Below are 17,999 nucleotides of genomic sequence, written 5' to 3' on the forward strand. Positions count from 1 at the left end.
AGCACTAGCAATAAAAGCTATCGGCTAAGATGTAAAATAACTTAGGTTTATGAGCATGAAATAAGGTGATATATTTACATTTGTACATACATACATATATAATCTGTCGAGCACTCCGGGAATGACCACAATTTACAATGGAAGATGTTGTGAATGTCATCGGGAACGCTAAATCATTCAATGCGTTGGGACCTGATGGAATCTTCATAGTTATGCTGAAATAGCTGGGGTTGGTGCCGGCAGTCGAGTATCTCAATAAGGCAGACATCTTCACATTTGGCACAGCGGTGCCGATGTTTTTCGGCAATTTACACACACACGACCCGAATGTAGACGATGAACTTAACTAAGAGAATAAATGTTTTGATTTCTTGCTTTAGTTTTTTGCTGAATGTCATGCAAGCAGGTTGATGTCGCTTGTTTTTATAACTGTTGATACACTGAGAAGCTTTGGGGTTGTATGAGAATGGGAAGATGAATTTTTGTTTTCTATCAACATTTACAATGATGCAGAATGCCTTGTCTTTAATAAAACATTAAAAGCTGTATCTGCATATTCTTTAAAGCGTCATTGTAATATTCACGCAGAATATAATTTAATTCAGGGAAATGAGCGAAAACAAACGATATGAAAAATCTACCCATCCGTTCTGTCAGTGTAATATTAACCATACATTCGCAAAAATTATGCTCGCTCTTTTTGGTCACGTCTGCACTTAAGTTCTCAACGTGTCGTTCCCGAACTCTGCAAGATGGACAGTGTGGTATCGGTATTGAAGCCAGGCAAGGGATGGTCAAATAATCAAACAAATTATTAACCAGATATCTTAGAGATCATCAACAAATGTTAAAAAATGCTTATCACCGGTAAATTTATACAAACCCCTCCGATACATACCATGGATACCGGTGTACCAATATAGTAAAATTTTAGGTACTTCCTCCTATACCCTATTTCTTTCAAAATGCCATATTTACATTATTACGAATGTATCGGTTTGGAAATAATACTGCGAGACAATTGTGCTTGTGCCTCCACCTTACCTACTTTTTAGGAACAGAAGACTTGACCACGCCCACTTTTTTTTAAAATATGTTACATCTACAAAACTACTGAACCGATTTTCCTGACATCTTCCGGAAATGAACGGGGATGGCCCCCGGTAAAAATAGGTTGCATTTTTCTTGAATATCTTCCCTTTGCCATATTTAAAAAAAGCCATATCTTTATGAATAAAAATCAAATTCCGTCATAACCCAACTTAAGTTTTTATTTAAAATTTAAAATTTTACTGCAAAAACTACTGAACCTATTTTCCTGTCAGATAATGTACAGGGATGTTCCAAAAAACATTTTACATATTTTATTGAATTCCAGATGGGGTGGGGTACCTCCCTCTTGCGATATTTTTAAAAACGCTATATTTGCAAAAGCTCAACGTTTGCCGTTCTTATGTATATTTTATGAATTTCGGATGGGGTGGGGCACTTTCCCACGACTTTCTTTTTAACGCTATATGTATAAGCCAAATTTATGATTATACCGGCTTCAGCATGCAGTTTGGCAGGTAATGGGGTTGTGTGTACTCTAGGTACACATTTGGAGCCAAAATACCGAGCCACGCCTACTTTTAAAGTATGTCTTTAAAACTGATGACCACGCCCACTCTTTTCAATACATTTTTTCCAAAACTACTGAACCTAATTTCATGCAATTTTCAGAAAATATTCAGGAATGTCCCGTGGTCCAAAATGCTATATATTTGCAGAAGAATTTTTGGGGCCTATTGTTTTATAATCGATATATTTGGAAAACCGATCAATAAAAACGATAAATGTAACAGGTAAGAAAGTATCAGTCAGCTGCGCTGACGGAGATATACCCTCAGACACTGACAAAAAAAAAAAAAAAAACAAGTAAAAAAGCATTAAGTTCGGCCGGGCCGAACTTTTCATACCTTCCACCATAAAATATTCATTCCTGTCCCCAACTTTAGTGAGTACGTTAAAATGTCAGATAATGTACATAAAATGCTTCATTCGGGAGGTCCTTTTTTATGGTGCCTATATCTAACTGTTGACAATTTTTGGTGGGCTAGAAATTGGGAGGTACTGTTATATAGGGGTTATAATAAAATATGGGCCTATGTTGACAGTTTTTGATGGGAGCCTTTAATGTCAAATAACTTCAAATTCGGTTAAAGAATTTAGATAGAATCCTCAAAATATCGAAAATCGGTACATAACGTCGGAACTTCAAATGTCAGTAACAGCTAGTTCGGAGGTATCTGTGCTATATGAAAATATGAACTTAAATGAACAAATTACAGAAAGTTCGTCCAAATAATAAAGCTAAGGTACGAAAAATCGGGAGGTTTGTTTTGTGGCTATACAAAAACATGGACCTACGTTCGGTTAAATATTTTAAGTAAAATCCTCAAAGTACCGAAAATCGGGAAGAATCGTTATATTGGGGCTATGTTGAAAATTGTTGATGCAGATGTGTGGTGAATACTACAACCTTCAAATGTCAAATTACAGTTAGTTCTGTTAAAAATTGTAGCTAAAATTGCCAAATTACTGAAAATTGGGAGGTACCGTTACATGGAAGCTATATCCGAACATGGACCTATGTTGGCAATTGTTGGAGAGGTGTTGTGACCACTAAGAACTTCAAATGTCAAATTACTGCTTGTTCGGTTTTATATTGTAGGTAAAATCATCAAATTACTGAAAATCGGGAGATACCGTTATATGGCGGCTTTCTTGACAATTTTTGGTGGAGAGGTGTGGTGACCACTAAGAATTTCAAATGTCAAATGTTCAAATTACAGTTAATTCGGTTAAAACTTGTAGGTAAAATTCTCAAAATACCAGAAATCGTGCGGTAACGTTATATGGGGGCTATTCCAAAACATGGACCTATGTCCACTGGTTATAAAGGTTTATTGACATTTAAGAACCCTAAATGTCAATTGATAGCTAAATCGGTCTGAAAATGTAAAAAAAACGTCAAAATGCCGTATATCGGGGGTACCGTTATATGGGGGCTATACCAAAACGTGGACCTATGTCCACAACTTTTGTTATATAAGTTTATTGATACTTAAGAACCCTAAATACCAAATTATAGCTAAATCGGGCTGAAAATGTAGGTAAAACCGTCAAAATACCGTAAATCGCGGGGTACCGTTTGTTATATAAGTTTAGTTACACTTAGGAACCCTAAATGTCAAATTATAGCTATATCGGTCTGAAAATGTAGCTAAAAACGTCAAAATACCGTAAATCGGGGGGTACCGTTATATGGGGGCTATACCAAAACGTGGACCTATGTCCACAATTTTTGTTATATAAGTTTATTGACATATAAGAACCCTAAATGTCAAATTATAGCCAAATCGGTGTGAAAAAGTAGCTAAAAACGTCAAAATACCGTAAATCGGGGGGTACCGTTATACAACTTTTGTTATATAAGTTTATTGATACTTAAGAACCCTAAATACCAAATTATAGCTAAATCGGGCTGAAAATGTAGGTAAAACCGTCAAAATACCGTAAATCGGGGGGTACCGTTATATGGGGGCTATACCAAAACGTGGACCTATGTCCACAACTTTTGTTATATAACTTTATTGACATATAAGAACCCTAAATGTCAAATTATAGCCAAATCGGTGTGAAAATGTAGCTAAAAACGTCAAAATACCGTAAATCGGGGGGTACCGTTATATGGGGGCTATACCAAAACGTGGACCGATATAGCCCATCATCGAACTTGCAAACAAAAGACGCATTTTCCCAAAATTTCAGCGTCCTATCTCCATTTTTGTGGATGCTAGAGTGATTACCACAGACGGATGGACGGATGGACGGACGGACGTGCTCGGATCGACTTAGAATTTTACCCTGATCAAGAATATATATACTTTATAGGGTCGCAAATGAGTATTTCAATGCGTTACAAACGGAAAAAAAACTTAATATACCCTCCATACTATGGTGGAGGGTATAAAACTTTTTACTAAAGTTATGGGACCTCTGTAATCATGTAGTATGTTGGAAGACATTAATTAACAGTACTTCTCAATATAATGAGTAGCGTTTTTTAAGATTTTTTTTCTTATTATCAGAATTGAAACCATCATAACTATTGCGCCCAATATCCGAAATTAATATTTCGAACAGATTTGAGAATGGGAATTTTTTTCTCAATACATGTACCAAAAATCATGCTGCTTAAAAAATTGATTTTTTTTCGATGGAAAACTAAAAAACTAAAATAAATCCTAAACAGCATCAATAGGTGAAAAAATATGGCAAAGTTCGTAAGAGAAAAAAGAGGCTACAGACGAAATCTGTTGAAAATTTAAAATCCTCGCCCTTTGACAATAGACCAAAGAAGTGAGGTAGAAAATACGTATTTTTGAATTGTCCGTAAGAAGTTGTCATTAAATCTCATTACAACAGGCCGGCAACGCGGCCCGGTGTCTGCTAGTACAAATTAAAAATCCAAAGTTTGAGCGCTAAATTCGTTTACATTTGTTTTCTGCTACGAATTTTTTACTGATAGGAAAAAATCCACATGGTGTACAGGATGTACAGCAATACATTTTTCTCCATAAGTTTCTCCTACTATTTAGCAACAAGTTCATCTAAAATAGGAATACAAAATGTGATTAAGGCACTAAAACAATTTTCTAATTGGGTTTCGAAATATAGTGCACGAAAACCCTTGGTATGTCGTACACTTTGTCCAAGACATTTCATTTCATGCAATTTTACTCCGCACAATACCGAACTTGTGAGTTTTTTTTTTTTTGAATGCATAATGAGTTTAAAGATTTAAGACCTTTATATTCATTACAGAATTCCAAAACTCTTTGTTGTTTGATAATGAAATTACATACAGAACACGGTGCGCCTTAACCAATTTTAAATGGAAGGTGCTTATACCTGGGAAGTTTTTGCAAACTCTGAAACTACAATGCTCATACATGAGAAATATCAAGAAACAAAAAAAAAATCGATATAGGGATTTTCAAATAAATCGTGATTTAAGTTCACATTTTTAGGGGTTCTTTAGGTTTCCACGATTTTGCTTTGAAACCACGAGCTCTATGTAAATGGGCCTAAAGAAGCTGTTGTAGCTGTGAAAATTCTCCACTATATTGGTATTTATAATATTTTCGTAGGTTTTACCGATTTTGAGATATAGAAGTTCAAATTGAGACAATGCACTGACTGTATCGCCTCCTTATAAAACAATGTCATTAAAGCAATTTCCCAAATTAAACTTATATACACTCCACGTCAGTAGAATAGAACACCTACATTTTTGTTATTGTTAGCTTATTTATCCCGAAGCAAATGAATCTACGTTTTTAATCTTGTGGGGATTTAAAGTCTATGATGTTCCGTATCAAACGCATATTTCCAAACCTTTAAACGGCAGACTTGTTCGCGGAAAAACCATTTTATTGAACTAGGGAGTCCAAAACCGAAACCGGTTAACCGGTTACCCGGTTTTGAGTTACAAAACCGAAACCGGTTTTCGCCAAAAACGTCATTTTCGGTTAACCGAAAAAACCGGTTATTTGTGTCGGTTAACCGGTTTTAAAAAATTAGTAATATTTTAAATATTTCATTACAATTGTATTCTTAAAAGTAAGCTAAACTTAACTAACACCAGGTACGTCAAAGTTTAAAATGTCAGATATCTTTAAATCTTAAAAATGTTTTGTGTAAAATGTAGAGTTGTGCCAATTTAGTTCACTACGCAGTTCCAATGGTACACACCATTTGCATGAAAAATCTGCGTATACGTGATATCACACGTTAGTTTGTATGAAGTTACTCATACATTTTGGAACTAATACAATGCACTAGGAACTAGAGCTATAGTAGCTACAATTTAAAACGAGTGGTTGGTCCAACTTAGTCATTATTTAAATGACCGCCGAATTTTCAGGCATTTCACGATCATTTCAGGTTGGCAAAGCAAGACGAAGAATTCGAACTTAATAAAATGTAAACGTAATTCTCTTAGTACACAATTTTATGTAAGGGCATTTACTATCCTTATGGCAGAATTTCGGTCTTAATTTTGCTATCCCCACTTCGAGGTTTATTATCAAATAACAGGGATATTATGAGATAATTATTATATAATAACGAAGTCGTTATACTTAATTTACCCCTTGTCGTACATTTTTAATCAAATATATATCAATTATGAGCAAATTTGTACCTATTTAACAAAACCGGCTTAAACCGGTTAACCGGTTTTGAAAATTTTTGAAAACCGAAAACCGGTTATTGAAAAAATTAAAAATTTCGGTTAACCGAAAACCGTTTTGTTTGGAAAAACCGGTTTTTTGGACATCCTATATTGAACACAACATCAAGGTTTTTATAAGAAATTTTGACGTTTTTCATAATTATTTTGAAAATGTTCCATCTTATCAGCATCTGAAACACTCGATTGTATCCATCGACGTTGTCTGTGTCATATTCATATCCTACTTATATTCCGAAATGTTTTAAATATCTGTCAATTTAAACCTTTTAACGCTGTTATTTCGGCGTCCGCGGAATAATTTATAGGTTTTCTCTGGTGCAAAATGATTAGAAAACCCTGTTTTATCGACTGAAAGAAAATTCGGCGTTAATATCTCAACAATTCGCGAAAATAAAGTGCCTGTTCTATCCTGATGACCTAAAATGAATGCCTATTTTTTATAGTAGTATCGGAAAATTGATCAGAAAATCATTTCCCTAAGAGCTAGAAACATAATTTTTTTAAAAACGCAGATTCATTCGCTTCAGGATAAATAAGTTAACATTAATAAAAATGTAGGTGTTCTATTCTACTGACGTGGAGTGTATCTTGAAAATGGTACAACCTAGGAAAAAATAAATCTTCCAATCTTGTAGATAACTTTCACAGCTTCAACATATTTTCAGACCCATTTTTAAATGACTTGCGGTTGCCAAGCAAAATCTTGAAGACTTAATATAAAAACCTAAAAATTTGAACAGAACCTCTATATCTCAAAAATGGCAAAACCTGCGAAAAAAACCTGAAGGTCAGTCTTGTAGAAAATTTTCATAGCTACAACATTTTCTTTAGACCCATTGCGATACGACTTGCGGTTTCCAAGCAAAATCGTGAAAACCTAAAAAAACCTATAATTGTGAATTTTGATCGCGATTTATTTAAAAATCCCTGAGGCGATTTTTTCTGTTTATTTTATTTTTCTTATCTATTAACATTGCTGTTTCGGAATGCGCGAAAGCTTCCCATGTGTAAGCGGTTTTCATCAAAAGTTAGTTAAGGCGCACTGAGCATGATATTGTTTTATAAGGAGGCGATACAGTTAGTGCATTGTCTCAATTTGAACTTCTATATCTCAAAAACGGTAAAACCTACGAAAATACCATAAAGGTAAATCTTGTGGAAATTTTTACAGCTACAACATTTTCTTTAGGCTCATTTACATAGGACTCGCGGTTTCCAAACAAAATCGTGAAAATCTTAACAACCCCAAAAAATGTGAACTTAATTCGCGATTTATTTGAAAATCCCTCCGGCGATTTTTTTGTTTCTTGATATTTCTCATCTATGAGCATTGTAGTTTCAGAATCTGCAAAAACTTCCAAGGTGTAAGCACCTTCCATTTAAATTTGGTTAAGGCACTCCGTGAGAAGTAATTCAGCTTTTCTGGAAGTTTCTTCCAAAAAGAGTATTCAAACAGGGCCCCCCTGCGTACGTCCCTGCTCCAGTGCGATTTTGATAACACTGCACACAATTAAAACTGTGGGATCTCTGGTTATATTAGGTTGTAACTCTGTTATCTGACCACGTACTTCAGCCAAATTTTCACACAAAAGTTTTGGTCCATTTCACCCAGCAAAATTTAAAGGAAGGGGTCATGCGATGACGCGATTTCATGGCATCTTTTTCATTGGTTCAGACGATGTCGTGAAAGATCCGATATTTTCATTAGCATATGAACCAATGCAGAGGAAGTCGTGAAATATCCGATCTTTTCATCAGCATTTGAACCCATGCTAAGGAAGTCGTGAAAGATCCGATCTTTTCATCAGCATTTGAACCCATTCAATCGATCCAATGAGTTGAATTAATTATTTACAATAGGCTTGATGTTGTCGGAGACTCGAAATCACAACCAACGTTGATAAACTCTCGTCGTAATGATAATGTCATTGCAAAGGGTTGGTGAAAATGACATGCCAAAGCATTGGTGGAAATGACATGTCAAAGCATTGGTGTAAATTACGTGCTTTGGATCCAAAAATAAATAGCATCTTTTGGGGTCCATGCTCATATTAAATTCATCGATGAAGATGCTATAAAGATGACATGCCAGCTCACTTGCACCCATGATTGAATGGCATCTTTGGCATCGAACATTTTGCTGGGATAATATCTGATCATCATGTTAAATTGGAGCTTTCATCTTTGCCGTAAACTCAAACCTTATGTAAAATTTCGCGGCGGTCAGACCATTGCGACCTACAGAGCCGCTACAAAATTGATTACAATTTTTAATGGACGGACGGACGGACACACATCTCAAAAACGCTTTATCTCGTCGGGATATGCATTTTGGTATACCACATGGAGGGTCAACGATGAATATTTCGCAGCGTTAGATGCATTTTTCGAAAAAAAAAAATTAAAAAACCCTTTCAAAATTGTGGTGTAGGATATAAATATCGAAGAGTACAATCATTAGTAAAAAATATTTTTAATATTAAATCGCGAAAATTTCAACCAAGCCCACTATGCAACATTTTTTTTATTATACCCTCCGTATTATAAACTTTAGTCTCCACCGCGCTAATACCCCTACCTATTTACAATCGAAATCGTTTATTGCGACGATCAAGTGACCGACGGAATTGGTCGCTATAACCGATATGTCCTTATAAGCGATATTTGTTTTGTGTGGTCTATAAAGTGCTGCAGAAATTTGGGATTATTGGATTTTGTCGTTATAAACGATGACGTTATAAGCAAATCCGACTGTTCACGGAAATGTAAAAAATATAGCTCTGAACATCATGTTTAGATACATAGATTAATTTGACCACTGTACCACATAGCTTTTATATTGATAATATCAATGTTGGATGTTTGCTTTTGCATCAGATTACGCTTCAGCAACTGCTATAATGGGATGAAATTGTGGGGCACAAAATGTAAAAATTCGGTAAGCATAACGAAGCAAATAATAAAAATCAAAATAAAGAATATAAGGACAACTTAAAGTGCCATTGTATATGAGACATGTATGAATATAAAGGACAAATGTAATTATTTTCTATGAGAATAGTGAATGGTTCCTACATACATATGTATGTATGCATTTAGCATGCAAAGTCGTCATTTCCTTGTAAAAATATGTCATTGAGGTACATTTGAATCCAAAAATTACTTAAGAACTTGTTATGGACTTTCTCATATCTATGGTGCCAGTAAAATAGCAAAATTTGCACCGAAATTCAATTATAACGAAAAACTTTGTTGGTGATTGGAAGACCAAGTACAAAAATTCACCTCCTCGCACAAAAATGAAATAAGAACACTAGCAAATAAACATAAGGAGGACAAACGGAAATGCGAAAACTATGCTTTCTGTGCAAAACTTCCCGAAGCTCTTTGGTGGTGGTTGGTGGTGGTGCTGTGACGAACACTGTAAGTGTGCAAATTTCAAACAACACTACAAATAATACTTCATTTGTGCTCGAACACTTTCGTGGCCATGTTTGTTGTACTGCAGCCTTAAATTAATACGATTTAAAGGAATAGAACTTTAAGCTATGGCAACGTAATTGCCTTCATCAGGACGCAATGAATGTGCATCCTTTGGTTGTCGGTTCTTTTAGTTTTTACTTTACTTTACCTTATTATTATGTAATTTAACCAATAACTAAAGGAAAATTAAGGTGCAAGTTAAATAGAGTAAAGTATGAAGGCCAACAACATTATGATTTGCCCTTTCGTTAGCTTCGTTAGTTTAAAAGAGAATGGAGGATGAAATGGAAAATTTTAAATGAAAGCAAAGTTTCAAAGGCAGGTTTGAACTAATTTGGAAAGAAATGTGTACTAGAAAAATATTACATTGTAAATATTTGTTGCAGTATTATAACCTAGACAGACGGCAGCGGTAATTTGCATTAAGATCTGCATTTAATTTTACCCTGACAGACTACAGTTTTTGCATTTACGAAACAGCTGATTGCTGGTGAACAACTGTTTTGTTGTTGTTTACAATGCAAATTGTGTCTCAGAGCATAAATATGCTCTCTCTCTCTTACATGATTATGAGCACTATCTTACAGCATTTCAGCTTGATGTTGTGCATTAAGAATTAATTTAAATTCAGGCAGTTAATGCAAATTAAGGCTACTTTTAATTGATATACGAGGGCTGAACGATAACTATCTGGCCTAACAATGAAAACGCGAATATTTACCAACAAAAATAAATTTAAAGTTTTCTTACGTAGTCTCCAGCAGGATTTATACGCTTTTTCATGCCCTCAGACCAATTGTTGAATCCCTTTCTCCACTCCGATTTAGACACCTCCAAAACATGCCTTTTGAACGCTTTTATAGCATCTTCTGACTACCAAATAGAGTCATTGGATCCCCAGACAGGGCTGTACGGGCATATACCCATCAATTCCACGTTTTGTCCGGCCAAACAGGTTTGAATCGATGTGTGAGAGCTGGCATTGTCATGATGTAGAATGATTCGTTTGGATTTGGCTCGCTTTCGAAGACCTAAACGGTCTCTTCCTGTTTTGTTTCGGGCTCCTAAGCATAGATCCAAGATTCGTCGTCTGTGACGACTTTAAAAACGCCGTTTGAAGCACAAACAAAAACAAAAAACATTGTTCCACAACATCCCATACGGGACAAGGGAGACTTCTCTCATATCAATGAGTGCACCCGATTCATATTATCTCAATAATATGGGACCTACAGTTTATCGCCGAGTCCGAACTGCGTGTCCTACGACACCACTTGTAGAGAAGTTGTACATGGCTGAAATACTCAGGAAATGTCGCCAACATTACTGAGGTGTATTTTGCCACCGTTGAAAATTTGATGTTGCCTAGTCGGGGAATCGAACCAACGACCTTCTGCGTGCAAGGCGGGTGTGCATACCATTGCACCACGGTGGCACCTGTTTGAAGCACAACGATCGTTTTTATTCACATTTTTTTGCACCAATCCACAAGAGCCTCTTTTTGTCCAATTTTGCTGGATCTAATGAGAAAATCCATATTTGTGGCCAGGTATCAAATTTTAGTTGGTGGAAGAAATGCCCAGGGTGACGTAGGGGATGGAAGATACCAAGGAACGGTCCTGACCAGCTTTAACATAGCAAAACCCACGATTTATCTTGGTCCCTCTTTCATCTCAAGTGGACGCTGACCTCCCCGTGGTGTCACCTGTGGAACTGCCTTTAACACCCGTTAAAGAACGTTAAAATCTTGGGTTTGGGCGACGGGTTAGTAACCCTCTCCTAGCAAAAACAGCCTACTATGAAACAAGTAAAAAAGCGTTAAGTTCGGCCGGGCCGAACTTTTCATACCCTCCACCATAAAATATTCTCAACTAAAATGGAATAATTAGTTTTCATTCCTGTCCCCAACTTTAAGTGGGTACGTTAAAATGTCAGATCATTTACATAAAATGCTTCATTCGGGAGGCCCTTTTTTATGGTGCCTATATCTAACTATGTATGTTGATAATTTTTTGTGGGCTAGAAATTGGGAGGTACCGTTATATAGGTGTTATAATAAGACATGGGCCTATGTTGACAGTTTTTGATGGGAGCCTTTAATGTCAAATAACTCCTAATTCGGTTAAAAATTGTAGCTAGAATCCTCAAAATACCAAAAATCGGTACATAACGTGGGAGCTTCAAATGTCATTAACAGCTAGGTCGGAGGTATGTGGCCTATACGAAAATATGAACGTAAATGAACAATTTTTGTTAAAAATGTTAAATTTCAAATTACAGAAAGTTCGTCCAAAAATAAAGCTGAGGTACGGAAAATCGGGAGGTTTGTTTTGGGGCTATACCAAAATATGGACCTACGTTCGGTTAAATATTTTAAGTAAAATCCTCAAATACCGAAAATCGGGAAGTATCGTTATATTGGGGCTATGTTGAAAATTGTTGATGCAGATGTGTGGTGACCACTATTACCTTCAAATGTCAAATTACAGTTAGTTCGGTTAAAAATTGTAGCTAAAATTGCCAATTACTGAAAATTGGAAGGTACCGTTATATGGGAGCTATATTCGAACATGGACCTATGTTGACAATTTTCAAATGTCCAATTACTGCTAGTTTGGTTTAATATTGTAGCTAAAATCATCAAATTACTGAAAATCGGGAGGTACTTTTATATGGAAGCTTTATAAATACATCGACCTTTCTTGACAATTTTTGGTGGAGAGGTTTGGGGAGAGAATTTCAAATGTCAAATGTTCAAATTACAGATTATTCGGTTAAAACTTGTAGGTAAAATTCTCAAAATACCGAAAATACGTTATATGGGGATACCGAAATCCGTTATACCGAGGTACCGTTATATGGGGCTATACCAAAAGATAGACCTACGTTCATAATTATTTCGAATATAAGTTTTTTGGTCACTAAGAACCCTAAATATCAAAATACCTAAAATATGGCGGTAACGTTATATGGGGGCGATTCCAAAACATGGACCTATGTCCACTAGTTATATAAGTTAATTGACATTTAAGATCCCTAAATGTCAATTTATAGCTAATTCGATCTGAAAATGTAACTAAAAACGTCAAAATGCCATAAATCGGGGGTACCGTTATATGGGGGATATACCAAAACGTGGACCTATGTCCACAACTTTTGTTATATAAGTTTATTTACACTTAAGAACCCTAAATGTCAAATTATAGCTTAATCGATCTGAAAATGTAGATAAAAACGTCAAACAATTTTGGTGGAGAGGTCTGGTGACCACTAAGAATTTCAAATGTCAAATGTTCAAATTACAGCTAATTCGGTTAAAACTTGTAGGTAAAAATCTCAAAATACCGAAAATCAGGAGGTACCGTTATATGGGGCTATACCAAAACATAGACCTACGTTCATAATTATTTCGAATATAAGTTTTTTTGGTCACTAAGAACCCTAAATATCAAATAATAGCTAAATCGGTCTGAAAATGTAGCTAAAAACGTCAAAATGCCGTAAATCGGGGGGTACCGTTATATGGGGGCTATACCAAAACGTGGACCTATGTCCACAACTTTTGCTATATAAATTTATTGACACTTAAGATCCCTAAATGTCAAATTATAGCTATATGGGGGCTATACCAAAACGTGGACCTATGTCCACAACTTTAGTTATATAAGTTTATTGACACTTAAAAACCCTAAATGTCAAATTATAGCTAAATCGGTCAGAAAATGTAGCTAAAAACGTCAAAATACCGTAAATCGGGGGGGTGCCGTTATATGGGGGCTATATCAAAACTTGAACCTATATCCACAAGTTCTGTTGTATAAGTTTATTGACACTTAAGAACCCTAAATGTCAAATTATAGCTAAATCGGTTTGAAAATGTAGCTAAAAACGTCAAAATACCGTAAATCGGGGGGTACCGTTATATGGGGGCTATACCAAAACGTGGACCTATGTTCACAACTTTTGCTATATAAATTTATTGACACTTAAGAACCCTAAATGTCAAATTATATCTAAATCGGTCTGAAAATGTAGCTAAAAACGTCAAAATACCGTAAATCGGGGGTACCGTTATATGGGGGCTATACCAAAACGTGGACCTATGTCCACAACTTTTGTTATATAAGCTTATTGACACTTAAGAATCCTAAATGTCAAATTATAGCTAAATCGGTCTGAAAATGTAGCTAAAATCGTCAAAATACCGTAAATCGGGGGTACCGTTATATGGGGGCTATACCAAAACGTGGACCTATGTCCACAACTTTTGTTATATAGGTTTATTGACACTTAAGAACCCTAAATGTCAAATTATAGCTAAATCGGTCAGAAAATGTAGCTAAAAACGTCAAAATACCGTAAATCGGGGGGGGGGTGCCGTTATATGGGGGCTATATCAAAACTTGAACCTATATCCACAAGTTCTGTTGTATAAGTTTATTGACACTTAAGAACCCTAAATGTCAAATTATAGCTAAATCGGTTTGAAAATGTAGCTAAAAACGTCAAAATACCGTAAATCGGGGGGTACCGTTATATGGGGGCTATACCAAAACGTGGACCTATGTCCACAACTTTTGCTATATAAATTTATTGACACTTAAGAACCCTAAATGTCAAATTATATCTAAATCGGTCTGAAAATGTAGCTAAAAACGTCAAAATACCGTAAATCGGGGGGTGTCAAAATACGGGGGGGTCAAAATACCGTAAATCGGGGGGTACCGTTATATGGGGGCTATACCAAAACGTGGACCGATATAGCCCATCATCGAACTTGACCTGCCTGCAAACAAAAGACGCATTTTCCCAAAATTTCAGCTTCCTATCTCCATTTTTGTGGATGCTAGAGTGATTACCACAGACGGACGGAGTGACGGACGGACGGATACCAAACTGTTGGTATCCAATAGTAGCGAAGTCGACGAAGATGCCAAAGATCCAATCCCAGAAGATGGTATTGAATCTATACCAACCGGTCAAGATGAGGTAAAGTCAGCAATAAACCGGCTGAAGAATAATAACGCAGCAGGAGCTGATGGCCTACCAGCCAAGTTGTTTAAAACCGCAGGCGATACGCTGATAAGATGTATGCATCAGCTAGTTAGCTCCATCTGGCAGGAAGAACGCGTACCCGACGATTGGAACCTGAGCATCCTGTGTCCCGTCCATAAGAAAGGAGATAAGAATTTATGCTCCAACTGTAGGGGCATAAGTCTTCTCCCTATTGCCTACAAGGTAGTGTCAGGGATATTGTGCGAACGACTAAAGCCCATGGTCAACGAAATAATTGGACTATACCAATGCGGCTTTAGACCTGGCAAGTCCGCCATTGATCAGATATTAAACCTTCGGCAAATCCTGGAGAAGACCCACGAGATGCAGATCGCCACCTACCACCTTTTTGTCGATTATAAAGCAGCCTTCGACAGCCCGCTATGTTCAAAGGTATTCCAAGCAATGTCTGAATTTGGTATCCCCGCAAAGCTCATTCGGCTTTGTAAAATGACTCTAACTGACACAATATCTTCAGTTAAAATAGGAAAGAACCCATCCAAAGAGTTTTGTACCAAAAGAGGTTTCAGGCAAGGAGACAACCGTTCGTGTGATATTTTCAACATCCTGCTGGAAAAGGTTATTCGAGAGGCAAACGTCAAAAGAAGTGACACAATCTACACCAACAGCCACATGTTATTTGCTTATGCTGATGATATAGACATCATGGGATGATCAGTAAAGTAAGTAATTGACACCTTTATGAAGGTCGAAGGAGAATCTGCTAAAGTTGGTCTGGCGGGTAAACGGCGAGAGTTAGGCCTATAGAACAAATGTTCTGTAATGGGCCAGCTAAGAAAGTAAGTAAGGCCTCAATATTCATCCGAATAAGGTGAAATTTGGTATTTAGTCTTCGTTGAGGGTATAAAACTTTCTCCCAGAAATTTTTTCGTACAGGTTCACGCCCTAATATATCCCCCATAGAACGGTACCACCCGATTTTCGGTATTTTTGAGGTTTTTAGCTTCATTACCACACACCGAAATGGCTGAAATTTGATACATAGCCTTCGATGGTGGTATAAGATTTCCCCCCCAGAATTTTGGTGGTATGGGTCCACATAGCCCCCAAAGAACGGTACCTCTCGATTTTCGGTATTTTGAAAGTTGTGCCCACGACAACCCACCGAAATGGCTGATATTTGGTATTTAGTCTAAGTTGGAAGTAAAGCCCTTTCCGAGTGAATTTCGTTGGTATAGGTCCACGTTTCGATATAGCCCCCATAGAACGGTACCCCCTGATTTTTGCAATTGTTAAAGTTGTGACGTCGATATCCCACCGAAAATGACTGACGTTTTTTATTTAGTCTTTCATGAGGTTATAATATTTTCCAGAAAATAATTATAAGTACAGGTCAACGTCTTCCTATATCTCCCATAGAAGCGTACCTCTTGATTTAGGGTATTTTTTAGGAAATTTGGTATTTAGTCTTCTATGAGTCTAAAAACTGTACGCCAGAAATTTGTCGGTATAGATCGACGTTTTGATGTAGCCCTCATAGAACGGTACCTCCCGAACTTACGGAAATTTCCGAAATTTGGTATTAAGTTTTCCTCATAAACGAATGGAAACTAATTGTTCCATTTTACTTAAATACCACTCGTGGTGGTATCAAACTATCAAAACAAAATTTAAATGGCGCCTGGAAACACGCAGCGCTGGTATCGCTCATTTATTCATAGTGTGCCATAACTCCAAAAATGGGTTTTCTGAGTTAGTAATTTAAATTTTTTCTAAGACTTCTACTTTATGTGTCAGATTTTCATATCTCTAAAACTCGACGAATTACAGCTCATTTACTACGAGCTTGGCATAATTCAACACAATTTTTTTTTTGAGTTTATGAAACACTAAAACACTTGAAATGATGCTTGATATTGCACAAAAATTTAGAACTTATATTCGGCCAGCTGTTTGCGAAAATGATCCAACTAGTTGTTTTAGTTTGTGTTTAATAATCTTTTTAAGTTGGGAAGTCAAATTTCAATAACAAACTTAAAACGTTTTTTTTTCTCGTAATTGGATTTTTTGAGATGTGTCACTATTTGAGTAAAGCTATAAGTTAAAAAAGTCCAGAAATATATAAATACAGAACTTTGTCCCGATCCATAATATATGTCGCAAATGCAGGTTTTCTAGGCGTTCCAAAGTCAAACATAAATTGAGCATATCCTCTATACTATGGTGGAGGATCTAACAATAGTGAATATCTGAAGCCTTGTTAGCGATTCACGACATTTTTCCTTATTTTCTACTTCATTAACAGTACATGAATGTATTTCCGTGTGTGTGTGTGTGTTTGGAACATAATTCCTTCTAACACATTTATAACATTTTCAATATATCATTAAAAAAATACATACATTTTTCTGTTACAACATAAAATTGCATGCCACCAAATATTATTTAGAGAGCAAACTCTGTAAGCAATTGTTGTTTTGTTACCAACAAAACATCGTTAGTCATTGTTCAACAGCAGTATTTATGAATATTTATAATCATAATATGGGCCAGCAGCAGTAAGGGTAAGTAACGATAGAAACAAAATCCAAGGAATGTATTTGAAATACAAAGCCGTAAAAAATATCAACCGCAAAGCACTTGAAATATGCATATTTCACTGGCATTGTTTTGCATAAACGCAGCTTATCGCCAGAGATAGACAAACGTTTTGTGAAAAGAAATTTCCCTTGTTCTTTGTGCATATTTTCCGCAATAAAAAAGAGACTCACAAACAAAGGAAATGTTTGAAGAAATGCAAAAAATATATGATGTATATTTTTATATTGTTTGAATGAATAAAAAGGAACGGGTAACAAATTAATTTAAATAAAGGATATAAATAGGATTTTTTCAGGGACTCGGGATTCAAATAAGTACGAGCTCGTTTTCCAAATTAAGGCTTTTAGAAAACCAATTCAGACATCAACAAATAGTAATTTTGATTGTTTATCATTTTTTCGATAAATAATAGTTCTACCCTACACCACTATGTGGAAAGAGTATTATAAGTTTGTTTTGGAAAAAATTCATGTAACACTGCGGAATATTCGTCAGAGACCCCTAATGTGGTATACCAATCTTCATATCTCGACGAGATAAAGCGATTTTGAGATGTGTGTCCGTCCGTCTGTCCATTATAAATTGTAATCAAACTACA

This window comes from Musca autumnalis, unplaced genomic scaffold (assembly GCF_047663935.1).
Source record: "Musca autumnalis isolate F117 unplaced genomic scaffold, ASM4766393v1 scaffold_3, whole genome shotgun sequence".
Classification (NCBI taxonomy): Eukaryota; Metazoa; Arthropoda; class Insecta; order Diptera; family Muscidae; genus Musca; species Musca autumnalis.